Source organism: Tamandua tetradactyla, chromosome 15, assembly GCF_023851605.1.
Source record: "Tamandua tetradactyla isolate mTamTet1 chromosome 15, mTamTet1.pri, whole genome shotgun sequence".
NCBI classification, from domain to species: Eukaryota; Metazoa; Chordata; class Mammalia; order Pilosa; family Myrmecophagidae; genus Tamandua; species Tamandua tetradactyla.
The window spans coordinates 70495526-70510577 of record NC_135341.1 but is presented as its reverse complement, the minus strand read 5'-3'; the positions used below and the strand labels follow the sequence as shown (position 1 = coordinate 70510577).

The 15052-nt window shown below is 39.1% G+C and overlaps 1 protein-coding gene and 1 pseudogene across 1 annotated transcript in view; one reads left to right on the top strand and one right to left on the bottom strand.

The window, feature by feature from the left end:
* TBC1D5 (TBC1 domain family member 5) overlaps nt 1-15052 on the bottom strand; it is a 741161-nt gene that overhangs the window by 689738 nt on the left and 36371 nt on the right. The gene's annotated exons all lie outside the window — the stretch shown is intronic.
* Nucleotides 13953-15035, top strand: LOC143656860 (eukaryotic translation initiation factor 3 subunit F pseudogene; annotated as a pseudogene).

Genomic DNA, 15052 nt, shown 5'->3' with positions numbered 1-15052 from the left:
CAAAAGTTTGTCTTAGGCAATGGGTTTTGTTTTCCTCTCTACAGACCAGTCCTCTCTGTTTCTATGAACTCAGGCTACCTCCGTCTGTCTCAACCCTAGTTTTTTAAATCTTCTGAGACGCAAAGCCCAGCAGAATATAACCTGCATATCTGGTTTCCAACAATTCCAAACTGTTGAAAAACTGCTTGGTCCAATTTAGCAAAACAGTCATTTTCTCATTTGCCAGCTGCCAGAATGCAATATACCAGAAATGGAGTGGCTTTTAAAAAGAGAAATTTAATGAGTTGCTAGTTTACAGTTCTAGGGCCAAGAAAATGTCCCAATTAAAACAATTCTATAGAAATGTCAAGTCAAAGGTATCCAGGGAAAGCTATCTTGGTTCAAGAAGGCCGATGAAGTTCAGGGTCTCTCTCTCATCCGAGAAGGAACATGGTGAACACAGTCATGGTTTCTTTCTCAAGTGGAATAGCATATGGCAAGCACAGCATCATCTGCTGGCTTTCTCACCTGGCTTCCTGTTTCATGAAGCTCCCCGGGAGGTATTTTCCTTCTACATCTCCAAAGGTCGCTGGCTTGTGGGCTCTTTTCTTCTCGTGGCTAAGTCGTTCTGCTCTGCTCTCCCTGAATTTCTTTCCCCAAAGTGTTTCCTCTTTTATAGGACTCCAGTAACCCAATCAAGACCCACCCAAATGGGTGGAGACATGTCGTCACCTAATCCAGTTTAACAACCACTCTTGACTAAATCACATCATCCAGGGAGATGATCGGATTACAATTTCAAACATACAGTATTGAATAGGGATTACTCTACATTTATGAAATGCGATTTTGATTAAAACATGGCTTTTCTAGGGGGCACACATCCTTTCAAACCAGCACAAGTCCACCCACAGTCCCATCAGCCATGCACTGGGAATATGAGGACACCACTTACCAACACAACTGCAAAGGCCTGCCCCTTGAAGCAGAGGAATCATTTATTAGACAAAAGGGGCTTAAGCTGAGCAGGCATCCCAGTAAGCATCTACCATAATAACCGGGGAAAACAATAAAAAGCTTAATGACTTACCACTATGAGAAACCTATCAATAATCCCACGATCACAATTCACAGACACCTCTAATAAGCATTCAAAAATCAAATAAGTAAATTAAATACCAAATAGTTATTCTTATACCAGACATGAGCTTTTTAATGGCTGTATATTCCACCCTCCCCTTCCAGTTCCAGAAGCTATTTTTGACTATTTCTGAAACCATATCTTTCATGCTACTTCTATCACTGTTGTTCCTCATCCAATTATCTTTGTGGCACATGATGCTATTAATTACTCCCTACCTTATACCTGTCTCTTTGATTTCACTGACAAAGTCCTCTGCTCATCCTTTTCTGATCTTTCAATTTTCCTCACTTGCATCTTTTTTTCTGCCTGCACCTTAAAAACAGATAATTCATAGATATGACACCAAAAGCAAAAGTAACAGAAGGAAAATCAGATAAACCGGACATCAACAAAATTTGAAACAGCTGTGCTTCAAAGGACATCATAAATAAAGTGAACATAACCCAAAGAATGGGAGAAAATATTTGAACATAATCTACCTGTTAAAGAATATCTAGAATATATAAAGAACTCTTAAAACTCAATAATGGGGCAATGCAACGGTGGCTCAGTGGCAGAATTCTCGCCTGCCATGCCGGAGACCGGGGTTCAATTCCCAGTGCCTGTACATGCCAAAACAAACAAACAAACAAAACAAAACTCAATTATGAAGAGAAAAATAACCCAACTAATAACTGAGCAAAGGATCTGAATATACAATTTACAAAAAAGATACATAAATATCCAACAAGCACATGAAAAGATGCTCGACATCATTAGATATCAGGGAAATGTGAATCAAAACCACGAGGTATTATTTCACACCTACCAGAATGGTGATCATCAAAAAGACAAGGATATGGAGAAACTAGAACCTTCATACACTGGTGTGAATGTAAATAGTACGAACAATTTGAAAACAGTCTGGCAGTTCCTCAAACAATTAAACATAGAGTTACCATATGTCCCAGCAATTTCACCTTGGTATACATATTCACAAGTAAACTGAAAACAAATCTCCACACAAATATTTGTATACAGACAAATGTTCAGATAAGCATTAATCATAATAGTCAAAAGGTAGAAAGAAACCAAATGACCATCAACTGATGAAAGGATAAATAAAATGTGGTATAACCCTACAATGGAATAGTATTCAGCCATAAAAACAAATGAAATACTAATAAATGCTACAAAATGGATGAGCCTTGAAAACATTATGCGAAGTGAAGAAAGCCAGTCACAAAGGGCCAAATATTGTATGATTTCATGTACAAATAATGTCCAGAATAGGTAAATCTAGGTAGAAAAATTAGTGGTTGCTTTAGGATGGGGTGCAGAGAGAGGGAGGCCTGTGAAAGGAGAAGTGTTGTGGAGTATAGCTAAGGGGTATGGAGTTTATTTTGGAGGTGATGAAAACATTCTAAAATTGATTGTGGTCATAGTTACATAACTCTGTGGAATATATGAAAACCACTCAACTGTATACTTTAAATGAGCACATTGTATGGTATGTGAGTTTTATCTCAATAAAGCTTTTGAAAAATATACATAGTTCTCCATGGCATTCTAATTTTCTATCTCTGCTCTCTTTGTGGATCTCACCCCCTAAAATGTATTCAATTCAGCCAATATCTCCTAAACTTTTGTCACCAGTTCTGACCTTTCTCTTGACCTCCAGTCCTGTATTTCCTTACTTCCTGCTACAAGCATGACACATCGAGACACCATACTTGCATTGTAACAAAGACCAAATTCATTATCCTACTCCAATACACGTGGTCTCAGCTAACAGGTGCTGCAACTCTCCTAGTCGCCAATGCTCATAACTTGTATTTCTCCTTCACTGCCAACCACCCCACCCCACATTCAGTCACCAATTTGTCAGTTCTAATTCATAACATCTTTTCATTTTCTTTCAACTAATAAAGTCGTTATCTCAAAACAGCACATTTTTCTGTTCTTCATTGTCTCTTCTCTCCAGTATAGGGTTATATCCCTAAATACAGGTCATGAAATTCATAATCTAATATGTATAGTTTCCCCTTCTTAAAACCCATCAGTAGCTTAACACACACTACAGAATAAAATCTCAGCTCTCCACAACCTGACCTTCAAAGACTTCCCTGAAGTGATTTGTCATCTCTTCTTACATCATTCTGTCACCCTAAATGTCAGCCTCCCAAAAGTGCTTTTACCATGCCTTTCATACACCAGAGCTTTCACACATAGGTGCTTTTTCTTAGCACTTTCTCCATTTAACTACATTCCTCATCTTTCTAAATCTACATACCCTTTTTATTCCCAGTCAAATATTGCTTTCCTCAAATCTAAGATGCCATCAAATTATAACACATCTGCCAATTTTAAAGATGTTATTAAAATGTGCTCATAGATGCAGTGAAATACAATAAATAATAAATGGCTTCTTCCTCTAAATTGCCTTAATATACCATTTGTATTTCTATTTAACTTATTTCTTAGGCCTTATATTGTAAGTCAGTTGACCCCACTAGATTACAAGCTTCTCACAGACAAAAATTCTACTTGCTCATCTTCATATGATAACAGTAGAAATCCCACTAGAGTTTGAATAATACAATCTAGGCTTTTTTTACTTAAAAAAAAAAAAAAGGTACTACTAACAATATCTATCTCATCTATCTCACCTTGTATTATCAGAACTAAATTAGAGAAAATATATTAAAATCAGTTGGTAAAATGTATCTTATTCAAATACAGAATTTTGCTATTTTAAAAGATATATTAAGCAGCATTAAACACCACTGCAAATCTGTGTGACACTTCAATAGCTACACTAGGGAACACAGAAAAATTTTCTCAAGCTCCTATGAAATTACTGCATCCCATGAATACTTCAGTACATTGTAGTCACCTGGCTCCAGGAGACCACAGCACCCCTCCAGCAATCCACAGAGCACAGTAAATGATAATTAATGCCTCCCATACCTACTCTTAGAGAGCAACATCTATGACTTATTCCTTTATAGCCCTAGGTCAGTGATTATCAGGCATGTACAATTTGAAGACAAACTGGCATTTCGTTCATAGCTTTGTTTTAAAGTTATATTATTTAATTTATTCTGAATTTTCAAATAATATAAAAGGGTACACATTTTTTTACATGTATCAAAGTGGGACACTGAGAAATTGGCACCTGAAAGCACTTAGATGAAATAAATGTAGTTAAAACATAAAAAGACACCTTTGAGAGCTTATTTCCATCACTCCTCTCTTGCCAGAACTATTGTAATAGTCTCTTAACTACTGCACCTCTAGTGTAGCACACACTTAAACACATCCTCTATACTATGGACAATACGGCTAAAACACAATACTAATCAGGCCTCTTTACTACCGTTTTAATAACTCTTTGTCAGCGTAAGAATAAAAATAACCTGGTCTCTCCCTGATCTCCAGCCCCATTTTACAGCCCTGTATGCACCAAACTTGATGCTTTACCACAATAACCCAACTCAAGTTTCTTTCAAGCTTTGAGCCCTCACTCATGCTTTTCATTCTTCCAACTGTTCCTTCCACCTTCCTCTATCAACTTTAACCAATCCTTTAAAGCTCAACTCAATTTTCCCAGCCTCCTGAAAAAACAAGACAGGTTACCTGCTATTCCTTTGAGTTCCTTCTACAAAATACATATGGCCACCTCTAACTTTTCACACATTTTAATTGAAATTATTCCTTTTTTAAAAAAAAAAGTCTCTTCCAGTAGACTGTGAATATTTCAAAAACAAAACCCAAGACTTCATTTTTGCAGTTCATTTAGCTAATAAAATTCTACTCTACTAGTAAAAGTGGAATTTAACTGAAATGCTGATTTTAATATTGGTTGTTAGGGAATTGTTGAATACTAACACTAAAAATAAAAGCGTCCTTGCTTCCACAAAGTCTTCTTAATAACTAGTCCTACACAGGTGCCCAAGCATTAATAAATATTATACACTAGCAGCATAGTTGTTGGCCAGTTAACTGTTTGCTCTCAGATCATTTCTGAATGCAAAACATGAGTGAGGGCTCAAAGCTGAAAGAAACTTGAGTTGGGTTATTGTGGTAAAGCATCAAGTTTGGTGCATACAGGGCTGTAAAATGGGGCTGGAGATCAGGGAGAGACCACCCCACCCCCACCCACCCTCCAACATAACCTGAGTTACTGTGTGCCACAGGCAACTGCATTTGCCAGGTAACCTTGCCTTCTGGCTTCCAGGAAGATTTGGCAAAGGGGAGATACCACTGTGTTCTAGTTTGCTAGTTGCCGGAATGCAATATACTAGAAACAGAATATTTTTAAAAAGGGGAATTTAATAAGTTGCTAGTTCATACTTCTAAGGCCGAGAAAATGTCCCAATTAAAACAAGTCTATATTTTAGAACCACACACACTCTTCGAGACCAACAGAAGAATTGGTTAATTTGGTCTGGAGCTGAAATTTTCTGCAGGGCAAAATCTAACTCAACCTATCTGTACAGCTCATTTGAACAAATGAAACACAGGGAGCATAGAATAAGAAAGAGGTCCTTTAAACCTGTATAGATTATTATAATGCCTGGAAATATCCTAGAGTACATTAAGCAGATAATCAAAAAGTATTGGCAAAGTCCCCTGAGGGAGGAAAGAAAGAATATGGAACTATTAAACTTTACCAACAGGGAATCCCCTGACACTGTGTCAAACTTTAGGGACACCAAAACCAATAGGTCATGCCCTTGATCATAAGGCTTACTCTTGTGAAGCTTAAATAGGTAGCGGAGGAGCTTAGACTACCTATAGGCATGCCTAAGAGTTACTTCTGGAGGACCTCTGTTGGTGCTCAGATGTGGCCTCAGCCTCCCTACGCCCAACTCTGCAAGTGAAATCACTGCCCTCCCCCCTATGTGGGACAAGACATCCAGGGGTGAAAATCTCCCTGGCAATGTGGCAGAAGACTCCCAGGGATGAATCCAGACCTGGCACCGTGGGATCAACAATTCTATCCTGACCAAAAGGGGGAAAAGAAGTGTAATTAATAAAGTATTAGTGTCAGAAACAGTTCAAACAGAGTCAAGAGGCTACCCTGGGAGTTGCTCTTAAGCAAGCTTCAGGTAGACCTTGTTACCTATCATACCATGCCAACCCCCAATCAGGATCACTCCAGCCAATCCTAAAGAACATCTATGGGAATATACTAAGACTCCACAAGGTTTCCATGCACTAGAGTAACTTTTCAGAAACTGACAACCTCCAGATGGGTCCCTAGTCCAGATAAGTCCTGAGGCCTAGCACGGCCTCTCCAAAATATCAGATAGTTCCATCTCCCTACCCCATATTAATGACAGACCTTTCAATATCAGTAATTTAGAATTGTCATATCCCAAATTTCCCTAAAGGGAGGGTTGGAAAGATCAAAGGTGATGGCGGAGTTATATACAGAAGATAGGCTATAACAAAAGAATATGAATGCTGGATCATTAAATTGATATCTCTTTTCATCTCTGGTATTTTAGAGCAGCTAGAAGTAAAAACCTAAAATTGTGAAATTGTAACCCATGTCAAAGTCTGAGATGCGTTCCACAACTAATTTTGGTGCTGTGCTCTGAAATTTATAGCTTTTTTGTATATATGCTATTTTTCACAAAACAAGAAGGAAAAAAAGTTTATTGTGATGATTAAAAACTATTTAAGGTCCCTCCCTCCCTCCTTCCCGGGCCGGGTGGGAGAATTGGACAGGCAGTCTCCTCAAGCCACGGCAGCTGGCGCCCCCCCACCACGCGCGGCCCCCCGAACCGGCTGGGAGAATTGGATCGGAGGTCCCCCAAGCCATGGAGACCGGCGACCGGGGTCCCTTCCACACACATGGCTTCCCGGTCTGGCTGGGAACGTTGTAAAGGCACTTTCCCAAGCCGCGGCGGCCAGCGCCCCCCCCGCCACGCTTGGCGTCCCACGCCAGCTGGGAGATTTGGACCGGCACTCCCCAAGCCGTGGAGACCGGCGACACTCCCCACGCACGGATTCCCAGGCCGGCTGGGAGATTCGGATCGTACTCCCCCAAGCCGCGGAGGCCGGCGCCCCCACCCCACGCGCGGATTCCCGGGCCGGCTGGGAGATCCGGATCGGCACTCCCCCAAGCCGCTTCAGCTGGCGACCCTCCACCACAGCGAGAGTTTTTCAAAGATAAAGGAGTCACAGCATCTCTTACTGGTGGGACCTGCAGACAGACGAGCGCCACGAGTGCCACCTACTGAGCAAGATAAGAAAAACAGAGCCCAGAGATTTCAACGAAAAATATTTCAACCTGCTGGGTCCCACACCCAGGGAAATCTGATTAAATGCCCAGACGCCAGTAGAAAATAACGGATCACGCTCGGAAAATTGAAGATATGGCCCAGTCTAAGGAACAAACCAATAGTTCAAATGAGATACAGGAGCTGAGACAACTAATGCTGAATATACGAACAGAAATGCAAAACCTCTTCAAAAACCAAATCAATAAATTGAGGGAGGACATGAAGAAGACATGGGCTGAACAAAAAGAAGAAACAGAAAATCTGAACAAACAAATCAGAGAACTTATGGGAGTGAAGGACAAAGTAGAAAAGATGGAAAAAACAATAGATACCTACAATGATAGATTTAAAGAGACAGAAGCTAGAATTAGTGAACTGGAGGATGGAACATCTGAATTCCAAAAAGAAACAGAAATTATCGGGAAAAGAATGGAAAAATTTGAGCAGAGGATCAGGGAATTGAATGACAATATGAAGCGCACAAATATACGTGTTGTGGGTGTCCCAGAAGGAGAAGAGAAGGGAAAAGGAGGAGAAAAACTAATGGAAGAAATTATCACTGAAAATTTCCCAACTCTTATGAAAGACCTAAAATTATAGATCCAAGAAGTGCAGCGCACCCCAAAGAGATTAGACCCAAATAGGCATTCTCCAAGACACTTACTAGTTAGAATGTCAGAGGTCAAAGAGAAAGAGAGGATCTTGAAAGCACCAAGAGAAAAACAATCCATCACATACAAGGGAAACCCAATAAGACTATGTGTAGATTTCTCAGCAGAAACCATGGAAGCCAGAAGACAGTGGGATGATATATTTAAATTACTAAAAGAAAAAACTGCCAACCAAGACTCCTATATCCAGCAAAATTGTCCTTCAAAAATGAGGGAGAAATTAAAACATTCTCAGACAAAAAGTCACTGAGAGAATTTGTGACCAAGAGACCAGCTCTGCAACAAATACTAAAGGGAGCACTAGAGTCAGATACAAAAAGACAGAAGAGAGAGGTATGGAGAAGAGTGTAGAAAGAAGGAAAATCAGATATGATATATATAATACAAAAGGCAAAATGTTAGAGGAAAATATTATCCAAACAGTAATAACTCTAAATGTTAATGGACTGAATTCCCCAATCAAAAGACATAGACTGGCAGAATGGATTAAAAAACAGGATCCTTCTATATGCTCTCTACAGGAAACACATCTTAGACCCAAAGATAAACATAGGTTGAAAGTGAAAGGTTGGGAAAAGATATTTCATGCAAATAACAACCAGAAAAGAGCAGGAGTAGCTATACTAATATCCAACAAATTAGACTTCAAATGTAAAACAGTTAAAAGAGACAAAGAAGGACACTATATGCTAATAAAAGGAACAATTAAACAAGAAGACATAACAATCATAAATATTTATGCACCAAACCAGAATGCCCCAAAATACATGAGGAATACACTGCAAACACTGAAAAGGGAAATAGATACATATACCATAATAGTTGGAGACTTCAATTCCCCACTCTCATCAATGGACAGAACATCTAGACAGAGGATCAATAAAGAAACAGAGAAGTTGAATATTACAATAAATGAACTAGACTTAACAGACATTTATAGGACATTACATCCCACAACAACAGGATACACCATTTTCTCAAGTGCTCATGGATCATTCTCAAAGACAGACCATATGCTGGGTCACAAAGCAAGTCTTAACAAATTTAAAAAGATTGAAATCATACACAACACTTTCTCGGATCATAAAGGAATGAAGTTGGAAATCAATAATAGGCGGAGTGCCAGAAAATTCACAAATACGTGGAGGCTCAACAACACACTCTTAAACAACGAGTGGGTGAAGGAAGAAATTGCAAGAGAAATTAGAAAATATCTCGAGGCGAATGAAAACGAAAACACAACATATCAAAACCTATGGGACGCAGCAAAGGCAGTGCTAAGAGGGAAATTTATTGCCCTAAATGCCTATATCAGAAAAGAATAAAAGGCAAAAATTCAGGAATTAACTGGAAGAACTGGAGAAAGAACAGCAAAATAACCCCAAAGCAAGCAAAAGGAAAGAAATAACAAATTAGAGCAGAAATAAATGAAATTGAAAACATGAAAACAATAGAGAAAATCAATAAGACCAGAAGTTGGTTCTATGAGAAAATCAATAAGATTGATGGGCCCTTAGCAAGATTGACAAAAAGAAGAAGAGAGAGGATGCAAATAAATAAGATCAGAAATGGAAGAGGAGACATAACTACTAACCTCACAGAAATAAAGGAGGTAATAACAGGATACTATGAACAACTTTACGCTAATAAATACAACAATGTATATGAAATGGACGGGTTCCTGGAAAGACATGAACAACCAACTTTGACTCAAGAAGAAATAGATGACCTCAACAAACCAATCACAAGTAAAGAAATTGAATCAGTCATTCAAAAGCTTCCTAAAAAGAAAAGTCCAGGACCAGACAGCTTCACATGTGAATTCTACCAAACATTCCAGAAAGAATTAGTACCAACTCTCCTCAAACTGTTCAAAAAAATCGAAATGGAGGGAAAGCTACCTAATTCATTCTATGAAGCCAACATCACCCTCATACCAAAACCAGGCAAAGATATTACAAAAAAAGAAAACTACAGACCAATATCTCTAATGAATATAGATGCAAAAATCCTCAACAAAATTCTAGCAAATCAAATCCAACAACACATTAAAAGAATTATACATCATGACCAAGTAGGATGCATCCCAGGTATGCAAGGATGGTTCAACATAAGAAAATCAATTAATGTAATACACCATATCAACAAATCAAAGCAGAAAAATCACATGATCATCTCAATTGATGCAGAGAAGGCATTTGACAAGATTCAACATCCTTTCGTGTTGAAAACACTTCAAAAGGTAGGAATACAAGGGAACTTCCTTAAAATGATAGGGGGAATATATGAAAAACCCACAGCTAATATCATCCTCAATGGGGAAAAATTGAAAACTTTCCCCCTAAGATCAGGAACAAGACAAGGATGTCCATTATCACCACTATTATTCAACATCATGTTGGAGGTTCTAGCCAGAGCAATTAGACAAGAAAAAGAAATACAAGGCATCAAAATTGGAAAGGAAGAAGTAAAACTATCACTGTTTGCAGACGATATGATACTATACGTCGAAAACCCGGAAAAATCCACAACAAAACTACTAGAGCTAATAAATGAGTACAGCAAAGTAGCAGGTTACAAGATCAACATTCAAAAATCTGTAGCATTTCTATACACTAGTATGAACAAGCTGAGGGGGAAATCAAGAAACGAATTCCATTTACAATTGCAACTAAAAGAATAAAATACCTAGGAATAAATTAAACTAAAGAGACAAAAAAACTATACAAAGAAAACTACAAAAAACTGTTAAAAGAAATCACAGAAGACCTAAATAGATGAAAGGGCATACCGTGTTCATGGATTGGAAGACTAAATATAGTTAAGATGTCAATCCTACCTAAATTGATTTACAGATTCAATGCAATACCAATCAAAATCCCAACAACTTATTTTTCAGAAATAGAAAAACCAATAAGCAAATTTATCTGGAAGGGCAGGGTGCCCCAAATTGGTAAAAGTATCTTGAGGAATAAAAACGAAGCTGGAGGTCTCACACTGCCAGAATTTAAGGCATATTATGAAGCCACAGTGGTCAAAACAGCATGGTATTGGCATAAAGATAGATATATCGACCAATGGAATCAAATAGAGTGCTCAGATATAGACCCTCTCATCTATGGACATCTGATCTTTGATAAGGCAGTCAAGCCAAGTCACCTGGGACAGTACAGTCTCTTCAATAAATGGTGCCTAGAGAACTGGATATCCATATGCAAAAGAATGAAAGAGGACCTGCATCTCACACCCTATACAAAAGTTAACTCAAAATGGATCAAAGATCTAAACATTAGGTCTAAGACCATAAAACAGTTAGAGGAAAATGTAGGGAGATATCTTATGAAACTTACAATTGGAGGCGGTTTTATGGACCCTAAACCTAAAGCAAGAGCACTGAAGAAGGAAATAAATAAATGGGAGCTCCTCAAAATTAAACACTTTTGTGCATCAAAGAACTTCATCAAGAAAGTAAAAAGACAGCCTACACAATGGGAGACAATATTTGGAAACGATATATCAGATAAAGGTCTAATATTCAGAATTTATAAAGAGATTGTTCAACTCAACAACAAAAAGACAGCCAATCCAATTACAAAATGGGAAAAAGACTTGAACAGACACCTCTCAGAAGAGGAAATACAAATGGCCAAAGGCACATGAAGAGATGCTCAACTTCCCTGGCCATTAGAGAAATGCAAATCAAAACCACAATGAGATATCATCTCACACCCACCAGAATGGCCATTATCAACAAAACAGAAAAACAAAACAGAAAATGACAAGTGCTAGAGAGGATGCGGAGAAAGAGGCACACTTATCCACTGTTGGTGGGAATGTCAAATCGTGCAACCACTGTGGAAGGCAGTTTGGCGGTTCCTCAAAAAACTGAATATAGAATTGCCATACGACCCAGCAATACCATTGCTGGGTATCTACTCAAAGGACTTAAGGGCAAAGACACAAATGGACATTTGCACACCAATGTTTATAGCAGCATTATTTACAATTGCAAAGAGATGGAAACAGCCAAAATGTCCATCAACAAACGAGTGGCTAAACAAACTGTGGTATATACATATGATGGAATATTATGCAGCTTTAAGACAGAATAAACTTATGAAGCATGTAATAACATGGATGAACCTAGAGAACATTATGCTTAGTGAGTCTAGCCAAAAACTAAAGGACAAATACTGTATGGTCCCACTGATGTGAACGGACATTCAAGAATAAACTTGGAATATGTCATTGGTAACAGAGACCAGCAGGAGTTAGAAACAGGGTAAGATAATGGGTAATTGGAGCTGAAGGGATACAGGCTGTGTAACAGGACTAGATACAAAAACTCAAAAATGGACAGCACAATAATACCTAATTGTAATGTAAATATGTTAAAACACCAAATGAAGCTGCATCTGAGCTATAGTTTTTTTGTTTGTTTGTTTGTGTCTTTTGATTTTTTCTTTTTCCTTTTTTTATATATTTTTTTATTTTTTATTATTATTATTATTTTTATTTTTTTCTCTATATTAACATTCTATATCTTTTTCTGTTGTTTTGCTAGTTCTTTTCCTAAATCGATGCAAATGTACTAAGAAATGATGATCATACATCTATGTGATGATATTAAGAATTACTAATTGCATATGTAGAATGGAATGATTTCTAAATGTTGTGTTAATTTCTTTTTTCTTTTAATTAATAACAAAAAAAAAGTCAAAAAAAAAAACAAAACTATTTAAGCCCTCTCGCTTCCTTTATTCTGGAGCAGCTAGAAGGAAAAATATGAGAGGATCGTATGGTAGCCCATGACTAACTCTGGGATCTGTCCTGTAGCCACTTGTTTAAGAATGCTTTGAAAACTATTGCTTTTTCATTCCTTTGCTTTGTATATATGTTATACTATACAATAAAAAAAAGTTAAAAAAAAAAAAAAAAAAGAAAGAAAGAAAGAAAACAGGCAGGCCACAGTGGCTCAGCAGGTAGACTTCTCACCTGCCATGCCGGAGACCCAGGTTCGATATTCAGTGCCTGCCCATGCCAAAAAAAAAACCTTATGAGCCCTATCAAGACTGAAATAAGATGCTCAAGGACTCTACCCCACCACAGAAGCTTTGAACAACCAGCAAGAACTGGCAGCAACATCTTTTGCAAAGCTCCAGTTAAAGGACTACGGTAATAGGAAGAGCAGTTACCAAGAAAAAGATTACCTTAAAAGAGGTAGGATCTCTTAGCACCCCTGCTGCCCTTCTACCATCCCCACACCAGTTTGGCACAAAGCCATCTGTGCTCTTAGTGTAGATTCTGAGTCCCTGGTCCCAGTTCCAGAAGGAGCAAAAAAATCCCCGTTCACATACTAAGAGTATGCATATCTGACCCAATCTGTCTGGTGCTGGTCTGAGAAACTTGCTATCCCAAAATATGCCCGGAATGTGAGAACTCCACTCACAGAGCTTTATTAACACACTGTGGGAAAGCAATCAAGTAGCTGTCTGGGGCAAGGGATTGCTGGCTCTAGGTTATATAGTGCAGTACCCAAAGTCATGAGGAAACTCTTAGGGAAGAAAGGAGATTGGTATCCATATAAATGGGGGAATCTCTAGGGCCACATGCCCATGATGAGATGAATGTACAGAAAGGACTAGTAAATCCTCTACAGATTGGCCTCAAGTGTTCTCTAAGCTCATTGTATTAACAAACTCTGAAGGAGAGCACCACATGGACCACTCAGTAAAGCCTAGGAAAGGAATTTTCTTTTATTCATTCTTCTTTTTTAACTGCTGGCATTCAAGGAAAGCTCCATCATAATACTAGCTGAACATAAATATAAGGAACAAATGCCTTTGAGCCTAAATTACAGGGATAACACATTAAAATATCAAAATGGGGCTCTTCTCTCAACAAGATAGCCACACCTCTATACCGGCGAGCTTTCCTCCTGCCACTCCAGTTGGGGCACTGGCTACTACCCTGGCCCCAACCCATGCCCCAGCTTTGGCTCCAGCTCCAGCTCCATCTCCAGCACCAGTCCCTGCCACGTCAACCTGGCAGCAGAAGCAGCTACGACTGACACCTCAGGGTAGAACCTGGCCTAAATGCAAGCCCCAACGCAGACTCCTGCACTGCCGTTGCCAGGTCTGGCTCTCCCAGGGTCTTTCCCTGGTGGCTGCATGGTCATGCTGCACCTGGTCATTTTGGCCTCCACTGTGGACAGCTACGGGCAACACAACAAGGGTACAGCCGGAGTTTTTGGAACCCCTGCTGGGAACTGTCAACAAACACTTAGTGGAAATAATCAATTGCTTTTCACTGCCACACAATGGGTCTGAAGAGGTGGCTGTTAGGACATGGAATACGCTAAGAACATGTATGAATTACACAAGAAAATCTCTCCAAATGAGCCCATCCGGGGCTGGTGTGCCACAGGTCATGGCATCACAGAGTACTCCATACTGATTCATGAGTATTACAGCCAGAAGGCCCCTAACCCCATTCACCTCACTGTGGACACAAGCCTCCAGAACAGCTGCATGAACATCAAGGCCTACATCAAGCACTTTAATGGGCATTCCTGGGAGGACCATGGGGGTGAGGTTCACACCTCTGACAGTGAGATACGCACATTATGACAACGAATGCATTGGAGTTGATCTGATCATGAAGCTTGTTTTAGCCCCAACCATGTTATTGGACTCTTCACGTGACTTACAGCAAGTAGGAGGAACAACAGCTCACATCCAGGACGCCCTAAGCACAGTGTTGCAATATGCACATGATGTCTGTCTGGAAAGGCATCAGCTGACAATAACTGTGGGCCATTTCTTGATGAGTCTGGTTAACCAAGTACTCAAAATAGCTCCTGATGACTTTGAGACCATGCTCAACAGCAACATCAATAACCTGTTGATGGTGATCTACCTGGCGAATCAAATGCAGTCACAGACTACCTCAGTGAGAAACTTGTAAACCTGTGAATGGGCCCC